The sequence below is a fragment of the Aplysia californica genome, unplaced genomic scaffold (genome assembly GCF_000002075.1).
Source record: "Aplysia californica isolate F4 #8 unplaced genomic scaffold, AplCal3.0 scaffold00195, whole genome shotgun sequence".
NCBI classification, from domain to species: domain Eukaryota; kingdom Metazoa; phylum Mollusca; class Gastropoda; order Aplysiida; family Aplysiidae; genus Aplysia; species Aplysia californica.
The window spans coordinates 841,931-848,519 of NW_004797465.1; the positions used below are offsets into that span (position 1 = coordinate 841,931).

The 6,589-nt window shown below is 40.0% G+C and overlaps 1 protein-coding gene across 1 annotated transcript in view; it reads left to right on the forward strand.

The window, feature by feature from the left end:
* The first annotated feature begins 2,738 nt into the window (after window positions 1-2,738).
* Window positions 2,739-6,589, forward strand: part of LOC101857408 (versiconal hemiacetal acetate esterase) — a 15,915-nt gene continuing 12,064 nt past the window's right edge. The window contains exon 1 of the mRNA XM_005098866.3: window positions 2,739-2,814. The gene's annotated coding sequence lies outside the window, so the exon portion shown is untranslated. The remainder of the gene's footprint in view (window positions 2,815-6,589) is intronic.

Genomic DNA, 6,589 nt, shown 5'->3' on the forward strand with positions numbered 1-6,589 from the left:
CGCAAAATTATGTTCAGCGGTGCCTTCAATCTAAATTGACTTCTAAAACAGGGCTTTAATAGTCCTTTCCTTCCCATTATTCAGAACTTAGTTGAAGTTGTGGCGTGTGGAGGAGGGGGGATGGGGAGGGGGATGGGGGGATGAAAGGCGGAGATGTCTGGTTTAGCATAGAAAAGCAGAGCGTCCAGGAAACAAAACAGAGTTACAAGATCTCTGTATCTCTTCTTCGTCCTGATCGGATCTGGTGAGGTTCTTATCTTTTCAAACCCCGTTGCGATTCCAACTAAATCTAACTCTTGAATGTCGAGGGCTTTCGGCTACACAAAGATGCTCTAGACACTCAGGCAACCACAGCACACTCAATATTAAATATATTTAAGTGGATAAAGATAAGAGGATAAAGTGCTTTCTATAGTTATGTACCCCCCCCCCAAAAAAAAAGAAAAAAAAAGAAGGTTCACTTGACTTCAAAATAACTTCTTTAACCTCTTTGTTTAGTTTACATTACCTTTTCAGTTTCATTTAGTGGCAGTCTGTTCTGCTCATTATGATTCACATATTCAGCTCCAAACTGTTGCCAAGTACCCATTTCCAGCTGGGTAGTGTCACTTAATTGGGGTAGGAACATTAACTAATGATGCAACATCCTACCCTATCCAGCATGGAATCAAGTGTTTAAGTCAACTTGTTTTTATTGCAAGTCCAGCACCCTGCCGCTCAACTAGGCGTCCCTCATTCCAGAATATAGACGAAGAATTTTCAGTTGAGCGGGAATTTGAGCAATAAGTAATTGCTTGCTAATTATCATTACTCGTACAAGAACAGCCTCTGTGGTGAAGCGCTTAGGAGCGTTGCCTTGACACGCAGGAGACAGGAGGGACTTCGAGTCGAGATAATTTTTATCGAGTATTTCTGTCCGTCTACAGGGAAGTTGTGTCCCTGTCAGCCCGGGTTGGCCCTGAAGGCGGGGTCGAAGCTCACTGCCTAAATGATCTAGATTATGTTTGTATCGATTGGCAGAGGGGGGCGGGGGGAGGGGAGGTAAAACGCTTACATAACCTCTCCTCACTCCTAAGAAAGATAATATTAGTCGCCAACGTGCTGTATTTGGAGATAAAGACGCATGTTATGGCAATATTAGACTAGTGCGTGCCAGAATAATATTGTGCTGGTTCCCGCAGGTGCAAGGAAACTGCCAATGTTCTGCACTGTGTTGTACTGTCATATATATACTGGTGATCCCCACCTCCTTCTATCTATAACTCGAGAGTCCTTGGAAACCGAAATGTTTTTTTGTTTTTTTTTGTGTCTTTAATTTAAATTTTTCGGTAAAAATTGCCAAACCGGACGAAAAATGTCAATTATTGATTTCCTTATTTTGATGAGAGCCTGTAACACTACCATGCCTTACATATCATCTGATCTCTGGAAGCAATCTTATTGCTTAAATTGTAATAATATGCCTCCGCCCGTAAAGAAGAAAACATCAACATTCCGTGCTTGATTACTGTTCCTCATTCTCCTCAAGACATTCCCTGCACATATTCACGGCTCATGGCTGGTTTAAATTTACTGCAAGCCAACATCGGACACCGAGGTTTTTCGCGCGTTTTTTGTATGTTGTTGTTGGGGGGTTTTTTGGGTCTTTTTGCCAGTTATTTTTTTTTTTCAATGGCGCTTTAGATTCGCGACCCGAGTCACCCAGTGCCATGTGTGCATTTGGGCTCCAGCGTCCTGGCGCCTCTTTTAAACATTAATTCGAGAACGTCTTGAATTCTCGAGTTTCTTGAAAAATCTTGAGAATCGCGAATTCAAGCAACTCGTGAAAATATCTTTTAAAATAAATTTCGATACACCGGAGGCCTACATTTCATTTCTGCAACTAACTTTTAAACCAATTATAATCGTACCACGTCCAGCCTTTTGAAGGTTCCCATAACAGGTACTTGACGATTTAGTCGGACGACCCTGAGCACTGAGCACATGACTGCCAATAGTAACAATAAAAACTTGTGGAGAATCAAACAAGGCTTTTTTGGTTACAATTAATTTTCGGGAAAATGCCCCATGGCTTTAGTGCAAATTAACAGATTGCAATAGGTTACAATAGCTCAATAACTAAATGCAATGTTTATTTCTGCGTAACCTTCAGGCAGTAAGGTTTATTCATGGACTAGATCTAGATCTAGATCTATGTCATATGTCAACCTGACCTCGAGAAGGAACGTGGAAGCATATCAGCGTCTTCCAATTTCACCTTGCTCAAGTGTTTACCCGTACTGTAAAACAGTTGTTGTTTCTTCGGGGCGAACTTTTGTCGCAAAGGAAAAAGGTTTTTGAAATTTTCAGGATGATGATTTCGTGACCCGGTAAAAGAAATTTTGATGTTTGGACACTCGTTTCCAAAAAAAAAAAAAAAAAAAAGACTTGTGAAATACTATGTAGTTTGCAGTAATGTGTTGTGTTTAGAAAACAGTCGCTTGTGTAAGGTGTAGTAATCATGATGTAGGACAGTATTAGTACAAGTACAACTCTACCTATATGGTCCTCTGAAGTAACAATGGCTTTGATATTTATTACAAGACGTGCTTGCTAATAATTAGCTAATTTTCTTCCCGAGGATATTATTTTCGTAGTGTTTGTTCACAACTGCAAAAAGAGCGAAATTCTTCTCCTCCAGAAGAGTAAATTACTGTTTTACAGTAGATCTAGGCCTAGGCCAATTAGGTTACTGTGCAGCTCATGAGACTGCGGGAACTGGCCCAAAGTACGCATTTCTGTTTGCGGGAGCGTTTTCCATCTGAATTTGAAGAGGTAAGATTCCTTGTTATTCCACAGCATTACTATTATCATATTACAACTGTTCAATTTTCAAAGATCTATAGATGCATGGTTTTGCGTGATTGTGAAAAGTTAGAATATTTTACACTGTTCAGGGATTATTTCTTATATTTAACAATATGCTCGTCGTTACACGTGCGTCTCTCATGCGACTACATGCCACATCATTAGTTACGCTTTTAGGCACGAAATATTGTGTTTGTCTACTTGTCGTCACCTCAGTACAAAATACAGCAACATCTACACGTTGAATAAACAAAAGGGACTTTTATCAGTGAAACGAAACGTATCCTGCTGGTTATGTTTTATAGGAAAGGGATCGCAATATTAATATATTATTTAATTATTATCATGGGCTGGTCGACGGGGGTGGGAAAGACGTAGAGACATGTAACGTTGTGCCACTTGATAGAGTTCCTTTCAGTTGAGTTCAGTTCAGTTCAGAAACCATTACCTATTTTTACGCTACTGTTAGCTACCATTATGTGGAAAACATGGCTTGCGAAAAGGAAACAGTCTGTTGCTTTGGTTGGAGCAGCCTTTTTCAGTCAAAACCGTCTGTCACTGAAAACAATGATAACTGTCGTGTGCGTGTTTCTATTTGTCTATCACAGTTTTAAGTGGTTTAAGGTTTTCCACCTTTTCTTCGACAGGCCTCGGATACTTTTGAATACCTTTATGTTGTCACAGTACTTCCCATCCCAATTTAGGTTGTTTCTGTACAGTTAAATCCATTCTTTAGAATTACAAAGTTCTCTGCTCAGTACCTAGTTTTGATAAATTTGACGTTAAAACATTTTGAGTTTCAGAGCATGTCAAGCTTTTTCGAATGTAATTCTTTGAATATCTTGGTAACCACTCCGAATAATCATACGATTTTGATAGAGCAGAGAGAACATTTGGTTTCTGGCCTCGTGGTCTTAATAACACAAAAAAGTCAAATTAGTTTTTGTAGAACTTTGTAATTCTGAGGGTGTGAAATGCCTCTTTCCACGTATGAGATCTAATCGTAACCTCAGCCCGAGTCGCGCACTTCGCGACTCATTGTCGTGAAATCAGGCGCTCGTCAAAATAATGAAATCGAAGATACAGCTTTTTGCCTAAATATCTTTTACGTCCATTTAAAAACAAATTTCTGTGAGAATTTTACTGAAAAACGAAGATTAAAGGCACAAATAATGTAAAGACTCTCAAACTATAGAAATCACCCAACTTTAGCTACCATTTTCTCGATAATTTTACCTCTGATACAAGGCGACCCCCACCTCCTCCAATCGCAAAAATATTGACTTCTATAACTTGGTCATTTTTTCATCGATGAATAGACTAATGAACAAGCTTTTAAAAAGCCACGTTACTTTTAATTTATTTACATCAATGATCAGGCCCGAACTGTTTTTGAATTCCCATTTTGCAAAATGAGAGATCACAATCTTCAAAATTATATAAGATATGACTGATTTCTGAGCGTGTGGAGAGCTCTATGCCCATTACAAAAATGGACGTTTTGGGGGGGGGGGGATGCGTATTATTTCACTCAGAGGAAGGGGGTGTCATTTTTATGAGTGTATTGTACATGTTCTGCTACTGACAGGGACATAAGACCTTCATTTTGGGAAAGTAGACATTTCAAAGTACTCAAATCCGTCAACAGCCCAATTTCGATCAAAGACTAAAAAATAACGTCTTTTTTTTGGCCGGGCCCCCCCCCCCCCCCCCCCACCCATCCTGCCTTAATATCAATAACTCCACATGCAAAAGAATTAATGAGCGCCTGATTCCACCACGTTGTGACAGTTATTATTCTTGAAATAGTTGGTTGTGTGTAGAGTTGCTGGTTTTTTGGAACATATGTTTCTTACAGAAGAGATAGAAAAGAAAAGAAAAGTAGCATAGCAATATTCCAATATCTACCTTCTATAAAGAATGTTAGTTATTTTACGTGTTCGAGTCAGCAGTATTATGCTTATTTGATAAAAGGACGGGGGGTGAGGGTGGAGGAAAGAGAGGGGGGGGGGCGTCCTTTTTTGTCCTCTTGTGCCATTACTGGGCCATTTTACAGGCACGAAGTGGGTGGTTGATGAGTACTCTGATATGGTTTGCTACTTCTTTCCCATCAAACATCCATCGTCCTTATCTCCCATCCTTTTCCCCCCTGTGTTTGTTACTCTATTGTGACACCTCTAACTTTCGACACATATGACCTTAACGTGTTACAAGTTCTGTAAAACTCCTACTAAAACTAAACTACGAACATACAGACAAAGTCGTTTGCTGTTTACTGCCGGGTAACGAAGAATGAGCTCACCTCGTCAAAAACCCATTCACTTTCATACGTGGGTGAAGTGACGAGCTAAAGTCATAGCAAAGTGCCTTTCCCAAGTCACACAGGCGTCGGACTGAGCTGAACCTTCAATTCCCGAACGTGCAACCTCACGATTACGAGTCAAATAGCCTACTTTTTAAACTGGGCCTACCGACATCCGAATTTTGACTTGATTAACTGTCAGAGGGTTGTAGGCATAGCGACCGTAACCTTCATTCAGAATCTTTTTTTTTTCCTAAAGGCTGTAGGTTATTGTCATTATTTCACCAGTTACCTTCGTTCCGAGAGTGAAAACTTCATGTGCATTAAAGTATCTAAAAGAAAAGAACGAAAGAGATTTCAAAATTACACATGGATAAAGAACAAACTAGTGTTACTGGAGACTGCACAAACAGAATTTTTAAAAATGCTTATTTTGAATATTTAAAAAATGAATCATCGGAGATCGATGGATTACTGGATAATACGTGTTAGACGACATTTAAAAACAATACCCAAAAAAAAAAGAAAACAAACAAACAAAAAAGAAAAAAAAGAAAGAAAACTGGCCAGGGTTTGTGATTAGCAGCCTTAACCTTCTAAATGGAAAATAGAAAAATATGGATTTCTAATCTTGCATGTTAATCTTTAATACTGTTCAGAGGGGCCAAACATAATAATATAGCTTACTGTTGCGATTGTCATACTTTTTTTGTTCATTGAAAAGAGCTCGCGCTCATAATATGACTATGCAGGAGGGCCGTAAAACACGTTACCATAAAAAGAGCTGATACATATCGCACTAACCTCTTCCTTCAGGTCAGTGGGGAAGGTCACAGGGACATTCTGTGACAATTTGCGGTGAGGATTGTAAATTTTCTCGTAAACCAGGCATGGTCGAGCGTGCTCAAGTCACCGGCCCGATTCATTTATTTATTTTGTAAGTGTTTTACGGCGCTCGCACCTGCACAAGGACATATGAGAGCTCGGGACACATTAAGCGGTTTCGGTTTTGGTTGGAATCAATTTTGAATTTTGCCTAGATGAAGGCCGAATCCTATTCGTATGTATTTTAGAACCACCAAGGGATCTTTCAAATTACGCAACTTGCACACGGGACCTCCGAGAATGTTCACCCTTATCATAAGGCTATGTTAGATCTTACCTACCATAAGACCAGGGGTGTGGCTGAGAGACAGCAGTAAGAAGGAGCCAAGGAGTAGCACAGAAAGAGTCAGGAGTCCAGAAGAGGGGACAAATGGATGTGAGGGCGGAAAGGGAATAGGAAGTGGAGACGAAAGCAGGCGACAGACCTTGGTCAGAGACCAGGAAAGATTTTTTAGAAGAACGTTTTCCGTTGCTGTTAGCTTTCGAACTCGGGCCCAGTTGAATGAGAGGCACAGACCGTAAACTCTGGACCACGACAGCCCTCATTAGTAGCTT